Here is a 21,513-nt window from a genome sequence, read left to right as displayed (position 1 = left end):
ACAGGACTGCTGCAGGGGGCTGGTAGAAGCCCCAGGTGAGTAAAACTCATTTTTTTTCCTGGCTTAAGTGTTCCTTTAAGTTACATTAGTTACATTAATTAAAATACATAGGTAATATAATCTCTTACCCACCCTGTTTTAAAAGAACAAGCAAAGGTTTGTGATTTCATGAGGGCAGCCATCTTTTTGGTTGAAAGGAGGTGACAGGGAGCATGAGACACAGTTCCAACTGTCCTGTGTCCTGATCACCCCTCTCAGCTGTTAGGCAATGAGAACACCAACATCAGAAATCCCATCATGCTTTGATCAGGGGAAAAATGCCCGACAGTTTTCTTTGATGGGTGGAGCTTAGATTCTAAGTAACTAAAAATTAGGCTTGGGTATGAAAAATAAACTTCTGATGCTGTGAACCTGTTAAAGAAACACAAAGCCTTTTCAGTGCTGCTGAGTAGTTTTTTTTAGTCTGGAGGTTCACTTGAAGGTGCATTCAAACATCCTATTTTGATTGGCCAATCACTGACCAATTTTGCCAATAAAGGCCAACAGATCCTAAATTCTATGAACAGATTGTGTAGGTAAGCTATCATACTACATGGAAGTGGTAAAAGTGGCCAAGCATTGGTCGATCTAAACTGCATGTGGGTACCAGGCTTTACCATGCACATGATCAAGTTAATAAAATGCTTTTCCTGATTTCTCTTAAAGTTGATCATCTCTAAGGCTCAACACACACCATACAATCTTGATTGTTCAATCTTACCACTTTCATGTAGTATAAGAGCTTATCCAATCAATCATTCAAGGTATTTTCAATCTGTTGGCGCTTATACTACATAGATTTGGTAAATCTGTACAACCAAGATTGTATGGTGTGTGTTGAGCTTAATGCTTAGTACACACCATGCAATTTTCCATCAGATTAACTGTCGAATCGATTATTTCCGACAGGTCCAATCTGCTTCCCAATTGTTTTTCTGATCGATTTTCTGATCACTTCTATACAAAAATTAATCAGAAAAATGGAAATCAGATTGGTCCTGTTGAAAATAATTGATTCAACAGTCAATCTGATGGAAAATTGCGTCGTGTGTACTAAGCATAATGCCTATACCATTACCTAGAATGAGTAAACTCATTTTTATCCTTCATTCCTTTTTTGGTTGCAGATTTCAGTTGAACACACAGAACACAAAGAGAAAATAAAGATACAGACGCCAATGAAGGTTTGTTAAAAAAATATATGGTGGCTAGATGACAATCATACTACAGTACTGTATTTACAATCAAATATATATTTGTACATTTCAGGTTTAATTAATGCCATCCAAACACGTGACTTATGTCGGGGTGGAGATTATATCAAAAGCACAAAAAATGTAAAAAACAGACTTTTTTTGACAACTGACAAAAATAAATATTTTATCCAGATGAATTATTGCTGCCCATGTAGCTATTTATGACTGTTTGCTGTATACATATACACTCAGCTCGTTGACCTTTTCTGTGACTTCTTAATTAGCTAAGTGTATTAATTGCTTGATATCCATCCAGGCATCCAATGACAGTTAACACACATAATGTTAAAGAGGCCTTTGGGTAACAATCACATGAAAACTATTTGTATAGAATATCATTTACTTGTCATGCTCAACTTAGTAATTTGATTTTTCCCACATTCCTGGCTTTGCCTGATGAAGGGCCAAATAACACAAGAGACATAATGACTGCTGCTTGCAGTAGCTAATACAGAGTCTGTTTATACATCATCGATAAATCAGTGCTTTATACCTTGACCTGCATTGCTGCATCTTGCAGTTTGCAAACAGAAACATTATTCTATCGCTGCCGCTGCTTGCATTTGTTTAAGGGTAGCGGAGGAGGACACAAGGGGCTGGCAGAGGAGACATGGGGACAGTACAGGTAGACGCTGACATTGTGGCGGGTCGCCGGTTCATATCGACGGGCATTCATAAGTCGACTAATCCATGTATCTGGCATATAGGACGCAGTGACTTTTTCTCCCCATTTTTGGGAGAGGAAAATGTGTCTTACATACCAAAAAATACGGTATATTGCAAGGATTTTACCAAAGCTCACTGGAGTTGGCTGGCTTACCTTTCTCTGTCCATTTGACACAGCTACAAACAGGTGACCACCTAATTAAAGGCAGTGCCTACAGAGAAATAAACTTGTAACAACACATCTGTTGAGACTGAATTTGATGTGCAGTCCCTAACTATGTTAAAGGGGAACTTCGGCCTAAACAAACATACTGTCATCAAGTTACATTAGTTATGTTAATTAGAATAGATAGGTAATATAATCTCTTACCCACCCTGTTTTAAAAGAACAGGCAAATGTTTGTGATTCATGGGGGCTGCCATCTTTGTCATGCGGGCAGCCATCTTTTTGGTTGAAAGGAGGTGACAAGGAGCAGGAGACACAGTTCCAACTGTCCTGTGTCCTGATTACCCCTCCCAGCTGCATGCGATAGGCTTCAAATGTCAAATTCAAAATGTAAAAAAAAAAAATTGCACCAAAACAGCAGCAAGAGAACAACAAAATCAGAAATCCCATCATGCTTTGCACAGCATCAGGGGAAAAAAGCCCGGGCAGTTTTCTTCTGTGCAGCTAAAAATGAGGCTTGTATAAGAGAAACAAAGTTCGGATGCTGTGAAACTGTTAAAGAAACACAAAGCCTTTTCAGTGCTGCTGAGTCGATTTTTAGTTCGGATGTTCACTTTAACTCTACCATTTTTTCCACATTGCCAAAGCATATGAATGAAAATGTAGATATTTCTATACCAAGCAATGTATCGTTACCATGGCTGTAAAAAGCCTATTTTAAATATTTGCAACACCTAGAAAATCATATCTGGCACATGCTGAAATGTAAAGGTAAACTTAAAAAAAATAAATAAAAAAAAAAAATCACAAAATGACTTGAGCAGGAATGTTTATATGTACTTTAGGCTACTTTCACACATAGGGCTCAATTCACCAAAACGTGATAACTGCTATAACAACAGTTATCACGTGATCTGCCGCGCGTGGCGCTTCGTGCGCGCAAAGCATTACTCCACGTGATAAACGACCGTATGCGCGCGATCACATACGTGAAACACTTGCAGCGCACAAATGTTCATTTATAGAGTAATACGTGGCAGAATGCGTGATTACTGCTGTGATAGCTGTTATCACGCTTTTCTGAATCAACCGCATACTGCGTTGCATCAATCTGTTTAGATTGTTGTGGTGGGGGAGCATGTCACTGTTTGGTGGGTGGAGCTATGCATATTACCCTATCGGCGCACTCTGCCGCAGGTTAATGTGCAAGGGGAACTCAATCGCACCGCACCAGGGCCCATATGCAATTCACTTTTTCTCCTGAGTTTTCTCCTAGATAATTTTTCATCTTTGATTTAGAATAACTTTTCAGCCCTTTGCAATGAAAAAAAGGACCAAAAAGTAGATGAAAAGTACTATCAAAATTATTTTGAGCATTTTTTTGCTTGCTCTATAGGAGAAAACTCAAGTGAAAAAATGAATTGCATATGGGTCCATATGTGAAACCAGCCTCAAACTCCCTGAGTTGAATTGTTTTTGCTCATAGCAATGGGTCATTTCCATTTTCTCAGTGCAGTGCAGTGGGATTACAGGGACGGATCTAGACCAAGTTGCGCCTGGGGCAAGGTCAGGTTCGGCGCCTAAAGGTCAGGTTTTGGCGCCTAAACTGCCATTCATTTTGCCGCCTTTTTAAGAATTCAAAAAACTGCACCTGGGGCAAGAGACCCGCTCCCCCCCCCCCCCCCCCCTAGATCCGTCCCTGAGTGGGAAGGATGGAAAGGATTTGTTGCTTTGATCTATATGGTATATATTAAATATATGTGCAGTGGTTAGAAGGTAAAGAAAGTACCCCTGTACAGTATATGACTGTTTCTGACAGGCTGTAGTGGAATCTCAGGAACAGAGCGGACAGTAGGGAGAGGACATACAGTAGGTCATTATGTAAGGCCTGAAAGGACATTGATAAGCAATGGAATGCAACCGCCAGGAAGTGGAGCCAAGACATGGATTCCATCCAGAGTGACAAGACACATTTATGTTACACGATACAAACTACCAGGCTGGCCATGTATAAAAAAAAATCCAGAGTCATAACAATATGTTCTGAGGGAGCTGACTAGTTTTAGCAAATGAAAGCCAAAAAGAAGTTGAGCAGTGGCTTAGCTAAGGAGCTAAATGGGCGCCAGGGCAAGTTTTACGTTAGGCCCCCCACACACTCAGGGCTGGCGCTACCATAGAAGCAAAGGGGGCGGGGCCCCCGATCTCTGCTGAGGCCCCAGCAGCACGGACCCTGCTATATTTCTATATTTTCTACCCCCCCTCCCCCATTGCCCCTCTGCTCCCTGGGGCCCTGCTGCAAGTATATTAGCAGCCATAATTACCTTATTCCCGGTGGGGTGAGAGGGCGGGCAGCGGCTGCACTCGTAGACACGCTGTCTCCCTCCTTCTCTATGACCGTGTGTGTTTACACATGACGAGCCGGGTCATAGAGAAGGAGGGAGACAGCGTGTCTCCGAGTGCAGCCGCTGCCCGCCCTCTCACCCCACCGGGAATAAGGTAATTATGGCTGCTAATATACTTGCAGCAGGGCCCCAGGGAGCAGAGGGGCAATGGGGGGGGGGGGGGGGGGCAACGCTGAACATCCATGACCTTAATGATGGTCAGTGCAAAAAATGATCGATGACAAGTTTGCGTTACATTTTTGCTTTTATGCTTACAATATTGCTTTCTTGCTTAGAATTTTCACTGTCATGTCCCTCAAGTATGTTCAGTAAAGATTTTTCACAATTTATATTTGCATTGCACAAACAAAATTTCGCATTACTTTCGTAGTTGGTAGTTTTCACATTGGAATTCCAAATTCAAACTTACATCTTATCAGTGCCGGATTCACCATAAGGCACGGTAGGTACGTGCCTACAGGCGCCTGATGATGGAAAGGCGGCTCAATCCCCTCCCCTAATGCCTTCCTCCTTCCTTATACAGAGTCTCGAGCTGATCGTAAATGAGATTATTCACTCTGCTCTCGGCATTCCACTGATGAGATCTCCCTTCAGTTGGGGGCACCTCTAGCTACTTAATGCTGAGGGTTCCTCTGGCTACCTAATGCTGAGGGGCACCTGTAACTACACATGACGGGTAAGGGAGAAGTGACAGCTGGGACAGCCAGCACACATGTGCTCCTATAATATAAATCTGGGCATTCTCGTAATTGCAAAATTTCCATGCCAAGTCCATGCACTCATCACTAGTGGAAAGCAGTCTGTCACTAATTTGCCTGTTTCTGTGTCCCTCTCACCCTGTGAGCACCAATGTTTTGTGATGAAGAAGCTGATCTCAGGAGGGGATGTAGTAATTGTGCATTGGGGAGAATGGTGGCATCACTAGCACATATTTACATACGCAGAGCCTGCAGGGAAGCTGTGCTGAATGCTGCACTATTTCTCCAGAAAACAGTACATAATAATGTAATGTGGAGCTTCTCCCTTGCAGTAAGTGCTAAAGATTATTCAGGGAAGGAATAGTCATTCCTGTTATCATGTTTGGAGAGGAACAGCCAAGCACAAGATTCCTGCAAGCTCTGCATTTATGGGGGGAACCTTTAATTTCTGTGCCTGGTCCTTGGTTGGTAGCAGGGGTGTAACTATCCCAGACCGGGCCCCCCGCTGAGATCTATTGGTGCCCTCCCCCCAGATCACAAGGGGCAGGCCAGGAGCTAGGGGGCTTGTTCATGTTCATTAATATGCAGATCAGGCAGCGGGTTATATACATACATTACCTGCTCCCAATGCTGGCATTTCTCTCACTTCCTGGTTAGTTTTCAGAAGCTGCATAGTGATTGGCTGGCTGTAGATATTGAACGACACTTGAAAACTGACCAGAAAGTAAGAGATACGCCATTGCCAGGAGAAGGTAATGTATTTGTATATATGCTGCCTGCTCTGCATATTAATGAGCAGCACCATCTCCCAGGCCCCACTGGGCTCCGAGCCCCCCCACCACTGCAGTGGTGGCTATTGTTACACCACTGGTTGGGAGTGCCATCAAAAATGTACTATGGGGCACTATGGTTTGCAGTTATGCTTTTGGGCATAGCAAATGACACAAAATTCAGACCTTCCAGGCAATGACTGTTCACATTCACAGACCTCGTCATAAACATATCACAACAGCTGCACATTCATTGGTGTTCTGACTGCCAAAACATCTCTTCCTTGTAACCCGCTTATATACACAACAACGTGCTTGTATTTTTCCAACACACTCATTCGAGTAATAGTTAGAGACCCTGCAGAGGGGACTTCATTATCAAGACAGTTTCAAGAAAACTGGAGGAAGAATGGAGTTGTTGTCCAGAGCAAAGAAACTATTTCAGCCATTAAATGAAACAAGGATTCTGGTTGGTTGCGCTGATCTTGACAAATCAACTTCCGCATTCCTTTATCAAAGGTACAGAAAGACCAGAGAGCTTCTGACAGGTTCACGGCTAAGATAAAAGAACAGATGGTGAGAAATACCGAACAGATATTTTCTCTTGTAACTTGGTAAAAATTTTAAAATGCTGAGATGTTAGACTGGCAACAAGAAGGGCTGGAGTTATCCTGAGGAATGTTATCATTAAAAGCCAATCAATTTCACTTTTGTTGTGTCCAATTAATCAAGTAAGACATTCTCGTTTGCTACAAGTACGTCATTTTTAAACATTCTGAATTCAAGCAGTGAAGTGAATTGCAGGTTCTCCCAGGTGTGGAAGAAAAGGTGAAGGCTGTTGTAATGCAAGAGCCAATTTGTTGTGTTCAATAGTCACGGAGCCAGGATAACTGGAAGGAGGTTTATTGACAGGATTCACTAACTTTCTAAATAAGCAGTGTCTTCTCTACATGTCCTTAGCCAGGCAGAACAGGAACCAGCAACCAACAACAGTTTAGATAACCTTACAGAGTAATATAAGTAGAACAGGGACATCTACAGGCCAAATGTATAAACACCACAATTTTTTAAACCCCAACATCTAAAATCTGACAGCTACACACAGCATCTCATTATAATTTTGTCTTTCTGTACATTGCTAAAGGACAACTAAAGTGAGAGGTATATGGAGGGGAGGCTGCCATATTTATGTCCTTTTAAGCAATACCAGTTGCCTGGCAGCCCTGTTGGTCTATTTGATTGCAGTAGTGTCTGAATTCCACCAGAAACAAGCATGCAGCTAATCTTGTCAGATCTGACAATAATGTCAGAAACACCTGATCTGCATATGCTTGTTCAGGATCTATGGCTAAAAGTATCAGAGACAAGTGTTCTGCAGGATAGTCAGGCAACTAAAAGGAAATGCATATGCCAGCCTCCATATACCCATCAGTTCAGTTGTCCTTTAAATAAGTGTTGTGCAATGGAATTCTAATTCTCCAAAAATAGATCACACCAACACAATAATGGCAGCCATTTTCCTGAGTGATTTATGACCAAAGACACCAATGAATATTTAGTTTAATTATTGCTCAGATTCAATTTAATTTGAATAGATATTTACCTTGATGATAATAGAACGTTACTAAATAATTCTCAAATGCACTGTAACAAATACCGTACAAACACAAAGTTTCCAGTATTTATTATGGCCGGTCTGCTGAAATGCTTAAAAGATTATCTATCTGCTATGGCAGCAAACATTACATGGTGGTTTGAAATGCAAAACATGATCTAACAACTGTCTTCCTGCTCAAAATCATCACTATAAAGAATTGCATGAATGAATCTGCAAGTGCTTTCCTTTGAGTCGGAGAGGAGTGAATGTTCTATCCTATGATGGTTAGAGACAGAGGAGTAGATGATCATTCTTCTATGAAGACTGGAGGAAGGAAAGACGAGAGAAGAGCTGGATGTTTTATACTGTAAAGGTGGCACTAAAGATGGCATGGAGAGGAGTGGAAGGTCATTGCTAAGAAGATGTAATGAAGAGGAGTGGAAGTTATTTGCTGTGGAGATGGCATGGAGAGGAGTCGATGTTTTTTCTAATGAAGATGGCATGGAGAGGAGTGGATGTTCTTGCTACGAAGATAAAATGGAGAGGATGGAATAGAGTGGATGTAAGTTTTTTTCCCTATGATGATAGGAGCCAGAAGAGTGAAGGGAAGGAGGTAGAAGAGTAAGTGAATGTTCTTTCCTATGTGGATGGGAGGAAGAGGAATAGCAGACCTATCATCATGACAGTCTTATCTCCACAGCATACAGCAGTGATTGGCTGGGATAGTTTGAACCTCCCGCGAGCAAGGCCAATAACAAGTGTTCTGGTAAATGCTGGGAATCATGCAGGCATTCATGGGTTGGACAGTGTTACAACCACCAATGTAAGCAATATAAGATCAATGTTTCTCATCAGGTGGTTCTAACTTTGTTCTTTATTACTTTATCATGTACAGAGAATATATTACTGACCAACAATTAGACCTGATGGACATTCCTTTGAAGAAACCCCACCAGGCAATGGCCTCAATTCACTAAGCTTATCTCCTGTCTTTAATAACTCTTCTAGAGTTGTTACCATGGTGATAAGGCATGTAGTATTCAGGAAACATTTTACCTCAGGCAAACCTAAAGTTAACTCTTCTGTCTTTAAGTTAACTCTTTAATCCTTAAAATAACTCCAGCGTTAAAGACAGGCTGTTCATTAACTGCATGTGAAAATAACTACAGAGGAGGTAACTTAACTACAGAGGAGGTAACTTAACTACAGAGGAGGTAAATTAACTACAGAAGAGGTAACGTAAGGAATGAAGAGATAAGATAACTCTCTTACTAGTGGAGGTAAGTTTTCTCTTGCCTTATTATCTCCAGCATGATCTTAGTGAATTGAGGCCAATGTCTTTTTACCCTACAATAGAAAAATAAAAAATGCCATAGATATATGCTACTCCATGGCTTTCTTATCCTTTGCGTATCATGCTGTGCGCGTACTGGAGAGCTTAAAAATATAGGAAGTAACTTGGTGAACGTCAGGGCTGACTGAGCAGTACAGGCTGGTTGGATTTGGATTTACAAGTGCGCTGATACCCATTAACGTATCAGTCAGACCTTCTCAATGGCAAGTCCGTTATCTCCTCTGGGACAGATAACGTGGCCTTAAAAGTGTAAAAAGGGAGCGGAATGATCTGCAAGCGCTCAGGCCTGGGAGGAGGCAGCAACGTCAGTCACACTCTCCCAAGAATCTGACAAATTTGCAGCTCAGTATAAATAACGTGAGCTGGGTGTGTGTTATTTTGCCCCGACACCTTGTTATCGAGAGGGTTAGTTGCTGGAGAGTGGCGGAAACATGGCAAACAATTTAGAGCTCAAAAACTGAGCACTGATGTCCCCTGGAGACTCGAGAACACAAGCAGAATTGTGAAATTTGTTTAGAAAACAAGCTTAATTTGTCCAACAAGCGCATGGCAAACAGAGAAAAATATGAACAAATAACACTTGACAGGAAAGGCTCTCAAGAGTCCTACTCAAAATCCATCTTGCAATCACCATGTCAGCACAACTTGAACTGATAATTCAGTGCCTGACTCTGAACATACACAACATGTTTAACATATCATAAGACACGTCCTCTTGTATATCATCTGTTTGTACAATGCTACCTCCCATCACTATATCAAGCTGCTCCAAGTTTTCAGGTCAGCACTGAGAAGGTACATTAACCACAAAAGCCAAATAGACTTATATAAAGTTCAAACCTCCCTCCCGTAACCTAGATTATAGGGGCAGAATCCAAAGAGCAAAAGCACATGGGAAGGGGCTGGCGTTTCATCCAAAGCCCTGTATTAATTGGTTGCAGATTTTCAGCATCTGTCTGCAAGAAAAGCAATGTGTTTTTCCTCATCCACATCCCTTGTGTTGACGGAGCCCTTAACCGTTTCGATCTCAATCCTGAAATCCCTGACAGACTGCAGAATGAAAATAGGTAGAAAGACAGCTAAATTGAGGGTAAAGTTAGTAACATTTACTGAATTTTAAAAATGATAAATATTATTCAACTCCATATCTTTGGCAACAACTGTGAAGCCCCAAATTGGTATGGTGGTCTGGCTAGCTTCAGATATAATATTTCAGCGTTGGCTGACAAGAAGAGGGCCGAAAATAGAACGAACTACTGCATAATGACACGAGATTAAAGACAACCAAAAATTGAATAAAACTTCAAAACGTGTCAGTATTTTCTGCTGTTCATCAAGTTGTTGTGGTCCTACACCATTGAGAATCATCGCACTGACAGACTGAAAACTTTCTAATTATGTAAAAATTACAGAGAGCACCAAAGTAGCAGATAACATTTTATGACCCATTTTTTAAAACACTTACTGTATGTGCTGATTTTGGCTCTCAACAGCTTAGCAAACACTTGTTCTTACAAAAAACAATAAATGCTAATATCTGCAACAATCACTTTTGATACCCTATTTTCAGCTAGAAGTTTAGGTCATGTGATACTTTCTGGTGGCAGCACTGTTGCACCTCCAGTGATCAGTGGGTGGCCACTACCAGGGGAGACCTAAATTTATGTCTGCAGTAGACTTGTCAAGAGGGGAGACTCATCTCAGTATAAGAGGGTGGGGAAAGACTGCACTCTTCTGACTACAGGATCAGAGTGAGGTTCCTTTCCATTGACCACGTAGCAAGCCAAAAATGATAACTATCACTGTAATTGCAGTGACTCATTTCCAATGATGTGAATCCATTTTTATCCAAATGCAGTTTTTATCCAAATGGAATAGTTGGAAAAATGCGAGCCTAAGTGCACAGCAAAATAAATGATCGCACAAAAACCATGCTGAAACTCACAGGAAAACACTATGGAGCAGATTCATTATTGTTACTACACTGAAATAACGTGAGTTAGATGTTACACGCGCTAATCACATTAGAGTCACTTAATTACAGGGGGCATGCTACGCATGCTACTGGCAGCGCAGTGTGCATTCCTTAGCAACGACTGATACTTTTAAGTGTTGCGTGATAGTGATGTATCGCTGCCGCGATAATTCACAAGCATGGCCATGGCCACTACTATGTTAATTAACGTAGTAGCGGGCGCGCTAGTGAAGTATCATGTCTCCGCTTCCCTCCCCCCGTGTCTCCTGCTCTCCCTGTATAAGTAGTGAAGTGTAGCGGCAGCCGTCTTACAGCACAATCAGCACAAGCCGTTCACTAGAGGGAGAAGTGCGGAGGAGAAGAGGTCGGCAATCCCCGGGGGAGCTGCTGGATTAGGTAAAAAAGCTGCTGCTACTCTTCACTATTTATACACGGGGAGCAAGAGATACGGGGGAGGGAAGCAGAGACACGGGGGAGCAGACACACAGCGGAGACAGAGCGGACACACAGGGGACAATGCAGAGAATCCCCAATGTGGTGGCGGTTCATGTTGGAGGGCGTTCGCAAGTCGGGATTTCCTGCATTCGCTGTATAAGACACAGGGACTTTTTTCCTCTATTTTTTTGGGGAGAAAAAGTGCATCTTATACGGTGGCAAATATGGTAAGTTACACATCTTTCATTGGCCCCCCATGTTGTAATATAGCCCAGGAGATTGGCTAGCATTTTCCTCTAAATAGAAGAACATTTTGGGGGAAAAAAATCCAATCCAGGTTTGCTGGATCACATATGTTCCAAGTGTTCCCCAGTTTTATTAAATCAACTCCTAATAGAGTACAGGATTTACAGGGGGCATATTGTGGTGCCCTAATAGAAACCAGAGCTGTGACAAATCAGTGTTTGCCATTATTCAGCCAGTTTACATGCCCTGCTTTACCAGTCTTCTTGTCATTGACTTTTACATGGCTTTTACCTATTTTGCTGAAAGCCTTGCTACAGTACTGAACACAGTTTGAACTGCAAATTACATCCAGTTACTTCATATTCCCTATCTTGTTTTTCATTATTTTATGTCTGGCTGAAACTCTGTTTTAGTCCAAGTCTTTGAAAATACTTTTAACTTCTCACCATAAATCATGTTTTCTCTGACAGAATAGCTTTTTTGAATAGCAGTGCACAAAGGAATAAAAAAAAAGAAAAGTAAAAAAAAACACATCCAGCTGAAGTTCTGACTCTTTGATGATAACCATATTTTGGTTGTACGTAGAAAAGGTTAATGAACGAGTGATCCCTCCCTCCCCTTCACGCAGTTGCGAAGCACTAAGAACTCTGCTCTGATCAATGTGATGGCATCTGGGTCTTATTAAACATTGTCGTATAACTGTAATTAGACCACTGGCACACAGAGCCCACGTGTGCTGCGTCTACGCTGTAGAGCATTTAAATGGGAGGGGGGCTCGAAAAATAACAACATGTCACATCCTCTAAACAAGTTATTAAAAGTCCTGTCTTTGCGTGAAATGTTTAATGGTAAAAGGTCATCAAGGAACATCACTGGTTGAAAGTTTTTCTCTTCCCTTGTAAACGGAGAGTCAACAATATAAATTCTGCAGGCTTCCTGTAGGATCTAACTGTAACAAATCTAATGTCTCCGTTGCCAAACGTGACTCATTCTGAGCGTGGAGCGGATGGAGATTGGAAACAGCGATTGATTGGTAAGCTGGGTTGGCAATATAAGGCCTGATATTATCTTTCGCTAATGAACAACTGAACATTTCAAAGATCTTATCTCTGAATCTAACACGTTCTACCCTCGTTTGTCCATGTGGAATAATGAGGGTGCAAAGCAGGACAGTTTAAAGGTGCTTACATATGCACTATAAATGTCACCTGTCATGATCAAGCCCATTATAGTGGGTGACACTGCAGGGAATGAGCATGATACAGGCACGTTGCTTCAGTATACCTGTGTACCTTGTACGGTCGCTATGGAGATGGGAGGAGGGACGATAGCATAGCACACAATGAAGCAGTTTCCAGTGGGTGGGGTAAGTAGGACAATAATGCACTCATTGGTCACTCTGGTTTAACCAGCCTGGCGGTATGGACAAGCTCAGTTCGTCCATTACCGCTGGAGGCTGCCGCTCAGGCCCTGCTGGGCCGATTTGCTTCAAATAAAAAGGAGCACACGCAGCCGGCACTTTGCCAGCCGCGTGTGCTACCTGAACGCTGCCGCAGTGCGGCAATCCGCCACGTGCAGCGGCGAAAGAGGGTCCCCCCAGCCGCCCGAGCCCAGCACAGCCGGACCAAACAGTTCTGGCCAGTGCTAAGGGCTGGATCGGAGGCGGCTGACGTCAGGACGTCGGCTGACGTCCATGACGTCACTTCGCTCGTCGCCATGGTGACGAGGAAAGCGAAACAAGAAAGGCCGCTCATCGCTCAATACGCAACAGGAGCGCCCTCTAGTGGGCTTTCATGCAGCTAACTTTTAGTTGGCTGCATGCAATAGTTTTTTTTTAATTAAAAAAAAAAATCGTCCGGGTGCCAGCCTGGCGATCTTGATAGAACGCCAGGCTGGTTCTGGTATGGCAGATGTGCCTTTTTACACATTAAAATCTTGGTCAAGATGGTTCCAAATGGCCACCTTGGCCAGATTCTCTTTGGTCACTCTGGTTTAAAGATCTGGTGTGGCAGATGTGCCTTTTTACACATTAAAATCTTGGTTAAGATGGTTCAAAATGGCCACCTTGGCCAGATTCCATCTGGTGTGTGTATGAGGTTTTAGGCTCTCTGGGCTTTTTATAAGAAATATGTGCTGTTCTGTAACAACAATTTTCTACCAGCTGGCTAATAGCAGTCCATATCTCAGATTGCCAAAAGGCTAGTGAATTGGCGATATAGCCACATACATACAAATGTAAGGGGTCAATTCATGAACTGAATTATTTATATGTACTGTACAACTACCATGAGTAAAAGTTTACTCAAGTCATTCCACATTTTGTACAATAATTCACATGGTATTTAATGTGTTAACCAGTTACACAAGTAAACGTTTGCATTATGCCAGTTGCATGGTGCCAGTCTGAAATCCAATAGCCAGGAGCGTAACTACAAAGCATGGGGCCACCCAGCAAAACTTTGATGGGGTCCCCAATGTTCACAACCTTTCCCTTGCCAACCTCTTGTGACCCTCACAACCTGGGGGCCCATCTTGCAAGGGTCATAAAACAAGTGTGGACATCGTAATTTCACACCCATAACAAGTGTAGCCACAAAACCACCTGATCTGAAGGATGGACCCCTTTATCAGATATAGAAGTTGGGGCCCCCTGTGGTTGCAGGGGCTGCTCCCCTTTAGTTACACCGTTGCCAGTAGCCTATTATTAATAGAAAATACATTGACTATATGCAGGAATTTTGATACACAAGGTGACTTAAAGCAAACCTTTGACATTAATGGACAAAACCTCTGTATCCACCAAAGCCTTCTCCAATACTTCATGACCCTTCCGCTGCCGGCTGGGACCCTCTTCATCTTCTTTAGGGATGGGCCTGCTTAGGAGAACTCATGGAGAAGCATGTGATCAGTTTGATCAGCTGATAGATTTGTAAGGTTCTGATTTGCTGGTCCTGATCATGTGTTAAACCAGGAAGTCATCACAGCAAATCAGGACATTACAAATCTATAAGCTGATCAAACTGATCACATGCTTCTCCATGAGTTCTCCTAAGCAGGGCCATCCCTAATCTTCTTGGCCTCACTCCTGTCTGTGATTGAACGTTGCCAAACTGTGCAGGTGCACTAGTGGTCTGCGCCTGTGCAGTAACATGGAGCCACTCGTGCACAAAGTAAAAAACTGCACAAACAGCTCTGTGCTGATGCGCAGGCATGGTCTATGTTGCACCCTTTGCATACAGGGATGGGAGTGCAGCTGTGCAAATCTATTTGACAAGCTCTGCAGGTTCAAAGGGTCCCAGCGCCCGAACGACGAATTGGAGGGGGATAGGGGAAGCCTCTATCCCTCTACTGAGGTAAGTACCGGTATCTAATTTTTTGCTTTTTAAAAGTCACGGGTACACTTTAAGACTGTCTTCTCTTCTCCTGAGTGACCTTGATGTGATTTGTGGCCTCTGAGTCACAAGAGCGCATTGGGCCTCACCCTTCACTAACTATGGAAAATAAGTGCTGCACTGGAAGACAGATGTCAACACTGAAGTGGTCAACGGATTTTTATGTGACTTCAGATGGACTTTAAAAACTTGATGATGTTATTTTGTAAGTTTATACTTAATCCTGAAGTAACTTCACTGAGTACAATCTGACGACCATAATGATGAGAGTACATGCTGGGTGACTTCAGAGAGCAGAAGAGGTGCAGGAGTCCTCCCACTGCATGGGAATGCAATGAAGAATCCGGTTCACCCTATTGCTATCACATGATAAGCATAGTCAGCACCAGAATGTCAGAGACTGCCCGTCCAAGCCCATCCAAGCATCTGAGTGTTACCTGATCTGATGGCGAATAACTGAGACCTTAAAGCCATGCAAGATCTTTCTTTAGAATATTCCTCTGCACAATAGTCCTGTTTGGGTCTATGTATGGTTATGACCCCTGGTCAGATGGGCACAGGGTGAGCTGAATGACAGCTCCCCCTTTTGTCGCTAAAATTCCTAGCGGTGTAAAAATAGCAAAATATTGGAGGTGACTACTGGAGAATGCAGCCCTGGCGGGGAGGGACCCCACAGACCCGCTGTACCTGCCCTCTCAGGTACACTGTAAGATCGCCACTGATTTAAAGGCCAGAAGAAACCTACTGCATTGGGTTCAGGCTGTAAATGTGGATCAGGTAGATGAATGTTATGAAAAACATTGCATAAAAAACACCCAGCTGTTCATAAAATAACCTACTATGATGAAGTCAGCTAACAGAAAAATAATGTGTGTATTATTGTAACATTTTCACAATTGTGGCAGCCATATTGGTTTTGTAGCTAAGGTTTGCCTAGCTTCTTCTACCTTATATTATGCCCCATGCTAATACTGATTCTTCCTGACTCTGCACAGATGACATTAGTTTTTCACAAATCTCTAATGAGTGTCAACATGAAAATTCTGCCTAGGCAGAGTCTGCTGATGGAAACTCCAGTGGTGATTTTTTTTTTTTTTTTTTTTTTACTAATGAATCGTCCTATTTTTTGTAACAGATTAGGGTTAGTGTAAATTTCGATATGAAAGCAACCAACAAACGAAAACTTTGGATTTAAAGTAGATGGAGGTCCACTTTAACCACTTCCTGCAAAATGGAATTTTTCAGTGCAAAACAGATGTTTTGATGCGATCACAATACACCCACAGGTGCCATGGGCGCACAGGTGCGTGCACATGTACGTACGTGCACCCGCGCACATGTGCTGCTGCTTTCCACTGCCTATGGGCAGCCAGGAAGTGGTTACCAGCTCTGATTCTTCTTGCCTTCATCACATGATATATCAGATCATTGCCACTTACAATACACCTGATTATATTATAGGGAAATCGGTTAGTTATTTTAGTACAGCCCATTTGCAACATTCAGAACTTTCCATGCTATCAAATTATTGGTCTGTAGAAGTTTAGCAATAACCATAGTAGCCATAGTGGTTGCTATGGGGCCCAGGTTCAATTGTAGGCCCAGTTTGTTCCCATCCTGTCCTCTCAGCCAGACTCTCGTACCTTAATTAAACACCAGCAGTGGGGCAATGTTAAGGGGCCCACCAATGAAACAACCATGATTGTTCAATACTACCAACTCTACATACTAGAAGGATAGAATGAATTAATATTCTTAAAATTGATAATTTAGGTAATCTCTCATATTACATAGAAGTGGTAATCAGGCCCGGATTTACCTCAGAGGAGCCTATAGGCACAGATGTCCTGGCACCTTAGACTTTGCCCTCTACTAAGCTACAACCCCCCGCCGAACCACACTGCAAGTGTGCTGGCTGCCCCAGCTGTCACTTCTCCCTTACTTCCCTTGCCCATCATAGGTAGCTACAGGAGGCCCCTAGTATTAGGTAGCCAGATGGACCCTCAACATTAGGTAGCTAGAGTTGCCCCCAAGTATTAAGTAGCTAAAGGAACTTCAATATTAAGTAGCTAGAGGTGCCCCTGACTGAAGGGAGATCATTCAATGCCGAGAGCATTCAATGTTTTGTTTACTATCTCATCAGGACTCTGAATAAAGAAGGAAGGGAGGGAGGCACTCAGAGAGGGGAGCGAGACGCCTTTCCATCATCAGGCGCCTGTAGGCACGTGCCTACAGTGCCTTATGGTAAATCCTGGTAGTAATATTTTTCAACCAAGATTGTATCATTAAAAGACACCTGAAACGGAGAATGACATATTTATTTCCCTTTAATCAATGCAATTGCCTGGCTGCCCTGCTAATCCTCTGCCTCTAATACTTTTAGCCATGAACCCTGAACAAGCATGCAGATCAGATGTGTCTGACTGGATAAGACACATGCTTGTTTCAGGTGTGTGATTCAGATACTACGGATGCATGAAAAATCAGCAGGACAGCCAGGCAACTGGTATTCTTTAAAAGGAAATAAATCAAGATTGCAGTCATCAGACTCTCCTTTACTCATTCAAGGAAAAAAAGACAAAAAAAAGAACACAACTGATAACTCACATTCTGGACAACAACCCTGATAGTAATCTGATGTGACCCAGCTGAGCATGGCGAATGCTGCTAATGATCACAACAAGCATTTTTTTTGGTATTACATTAGTCTAGATAGGCTGGATCCCCAATGCTATCCAAAAGGGAGAGGCGTCATTAAATCATGGCCTTTGTGTGATAAGCACTCAGTCCTACATATATCTCAAGAATCAACTAAAGTAAAATGAATACATTTCTGTCTATAAATTCACAGTTAACAAAGACAATGTGCCAGCTTCTGACATTTTGCATTCTGTTAGCTGTAGTCAGTATGATGATGCTTTTACTGAGATTCATTTCTTCTATCCCCAGATCTCTAAAAGGAGTACTGTAATGATTAAAAAAGGGAGTTTAACTTACCTGGGGCTTCTACTGCCACCCCCCCCCCCCCACCCGGCTTCCTGTGCCTGCTCCAGACAAAACGATAGCCAGTCCCCACGGCGCACTTTTAGATTTAGCGATTTTACTGTTGCAAGCCATTGCGCGGCCCTGACCGCATGCGTCCTCCCTCCCGCTGACGTCGCCAGGAGCTTTCTGCGCAGGCGCAGTGCCTTAGCGGGGGACTGGGGGATCGTTTTGTCCCAGCGCGGGCACAGGACGTCTGCGGGGGAGTGGGGGTGGTTGGGGGCAGCAGAAGCCCCAGCTAAATTAAACACTCTCTTTTTTATCATTACAGTACTCCTCTAACTCATCCTTTTCTCAACATTTTTCTGATAACTGAAAGCAAACCCGAAAGAATGGGCTCTTTAGCAGAGCACTGTATAGCTGCCATACATTACCAACCATCCGTATTTATGACACATATTGAAAGAGGGTCACAACTCGAGGTAAGGTTTGTCTTGGATGAGCAGCCCATTAGGGAAGCTGATTAGAATTCCGCAGAATTAAAATTTCCCCATTTACAATCAGAATTCGGAAATCAGAATTCTGCGGGTATCCGATTTACTGAATCAGAGAATGCAGAATCTTTCCGCAAAAAAAATGGATTACGGCAGTCGTTTTTAGACCAATCACAAGATTCCGATTTCCGTTTTTTCTGATTTCCACATTTTTTTAGGTCATTTTTTGCATTCTCCGATACAAAAAAAAAAATTACAAATACCCCTTGGAAAGCGGAAAAACTGAAAATTGGATATTGGCAAAACAGAAATCGAAAATTGGCATTGGCGAAAATCAGAATTTCTGTGGAATCGGAAATGGGCAATTCCGACCATTCTTACAGGCCATTACACAGTGTAAGGAAAAAATGGACATGCCAGATATTAGCAGATCATCATAGCAAATTATTATACACTTTTCATAGGCTGAACATATCTGAATATTAACTGCAGACTGATAGATTCAGTTCAATATTGGATTTATTTAAGCATTAATTTCTGTCTGGTTTTATTAATTGAATTTAAAACATGAAGTGATCCAGGAACACTTGTCTGGATTTATTAAAAACTGTCTGTTATTAGGTGACAATAGTTTGCAACCCACGGGTGGGTCATAGTAAAGCATCGTAAGATCTGCAAAAATGTTAAAGTGGTGTGAAACTTAAAATTGTGTTTTTGCTCTAAAACATTAACCACAGCAAATAAACTAATAGAAAACATAAAAAGATTAATGTCACTGGAAGGTGGCCATACACTTGTAGATTTGCAGCAGATTCGACCATCAGATAGATTTCTGTCAGATACCTTTCAAGTGGAATCTGACAGGAATCTATCTGATGTGTGCCACACACTAGGAACAGATTTCCATTAGATTTCAGAATGAAATCTATTGGAGATCGATCTAAATGCATTACTGTACCATTATGCTGGGGATACACGGTACGTTTCTGTACCGTGTATTGAGCAGCAGATGCCGGGAGCTGATAATATTCAGCAGGTCCGATGACCCCGCTCGATCCCCGCTGGCAGACAATGACGGGGAATCAAACGGCTTATAAGGAGCGCTGGCGGGGACGAGCGGGGATCGATCCACGCATTATCGCTCCGTGTATGCCCAGCATTAGATCCAATGCAACTCTATGGGCCATCGATCTGCTGCCAGCAGCAGATCGACCTAAATATTCTATGTTATCAGGTAGATCAAATCGATCAAAATCGGCCGCTGATTGATCAATCAATGGCTGAAATCGACCAGTGTATGGGCCCCATTTAGTTACACTTCATTAAAGCTACGGTAATTGATAAGATTGCTGGATGCAGGACAAATGATCAGATTGTCTTGTAATTAAGTAATTGCTGATTAAATTAAGCAGATAAAGTTATCTGCTGAAGCTTTTCTGCTTAATGTACTCAGTACTGTTCAGCACAATTGAATAATTTTGTAATGGCAATATTATCAATTAGTTTCTGAGAGACATAGAAGTTTAAGTATCAACCATTCCAGTAACTTGAAATTCAATATCTTTTTTTCCTATTCGTTTTAATGATGTAGTGGGTGTAACCTCACAGTTTGGGCACCTATTGTGAGGAATTTCTTTTAAATAAATCCCAGCTTTCTTAGGTTTATTTAATAAAGGTCTTGCTGAGGATATGTCCATCCACCTAAAGAGTGTTACCAGAGTGACCCTTATTATGGTTTGTTCTGACCCAAGTAAAAATTGTAAACTTTTGTCACATTAGCTAAAATAATTGTTAGCAAATTAATTAGTAGGCTGCTTTCACAATAAGACGTTACAGGCGCACGTTAGTGCAGCCTGTAACGCAGCCCACCGCACAGCAATGAAAAATCAATGGGCTGTTCACAGTGCCCACGTTGCGTTACATTGTAACGCAGCACGTTTATAGAAAGTGCTGCATGCTATACGTTATACTATTTGCACATGCGCAGTAATGTTGGAGGAGGAGGTCTCCCCTCCTCCTCCGCGGCCAGCCACATGGCTAATTAATATTCACTGCACTGAGTGACGTGCAGTGTTTACTTCCTGGAGCGGCCGCTCTGTGCGGCGATTGGCTGGCGGGACCACGTGATGCGGATCACGTGGTCTCTGCATCTCACAGCACAAAAAACCAAGAGGTGCATAACACAGCTCTAGGTAGTGTCCGCCTCCAACACCACCAAGCGTTGCATTAGGGGCACGTTATGCGACCTATATTGTCCCCTAAAACGCAACGTCTTGGTGGGTAAGAGGCCTAAAGCTAGGCTGGGTTTGCAGGTCCCTTTATGTTCACGAACATTCTTTACTGTTTGCCAGCCTAGGAGAACCTCAGTAAATCAGTCAGGTTCTAATTCAGGTTGCAATTGTTCATATGTGTCATAAATGGAAGATTCAGAATATGCAGAATGCCATTTCTTACAGGTCTGGAATAAATCTAAAGGGTAATGCACACCTGAAATGCCAGATGTAACCTAGCAATCACTATGGTTCATAGAAATACATGAAGATGATCTACAGCCAAATGAAAGGACTTCTAGATAAATATCATTTCAACTTCTGCCTGTAATGCAATACTGATTCTGGATATATTAAATTATTTAGCAAAGAACATTGCATGAAATGTTGTACACTGGATCATTTCAAACAATTCCTGAAGAAAACAATGAGAAAATATGTAACACTTGTTGCCATTGCACCTAAGACCAGAGGGACCAACCCAAAGTCCACCTCTGTTACAAATCTGGGGCTAAATAGTGGTGAACCAAAATCCAAAACCAGATGCTAAAAATCAGGCAACCTCTGACTTGCTTCTGTCTTGATTGGAAATTTTTAACACTCGCCAGTGAATTGTTTTTTCACCTGTACTCACGCTTTGACACCTTGCATCAAAGAATTCGAGTATTGGGCACTCTGTAAAATCAAGACTTTATTTATCCATATACATCAGTGCACATAGAGGACAAAACATTACCAGACAGTTGGGGTACAAGTCTGCGGCCCTAAGTC

Source organism: Hyperolius riggenbachi, chromosome 3 (genome assembly GCF_040937935.1).
Source record: "Hyperolius riggenbachi isolate aHypRig1 chromosome 3, aHypRig1.pri, whole genome shotgun sequence".
Taxonomy (NCBI): domain Eukaryota; kingdom Metazoa; phylum Chordata; class Amphibia; order Anura; family Hyperoliidae; genus Hyperolius; species Hyperolius riggenbachi.
This window is presented reverse-complemented; position numbering follows the sequence as displayed.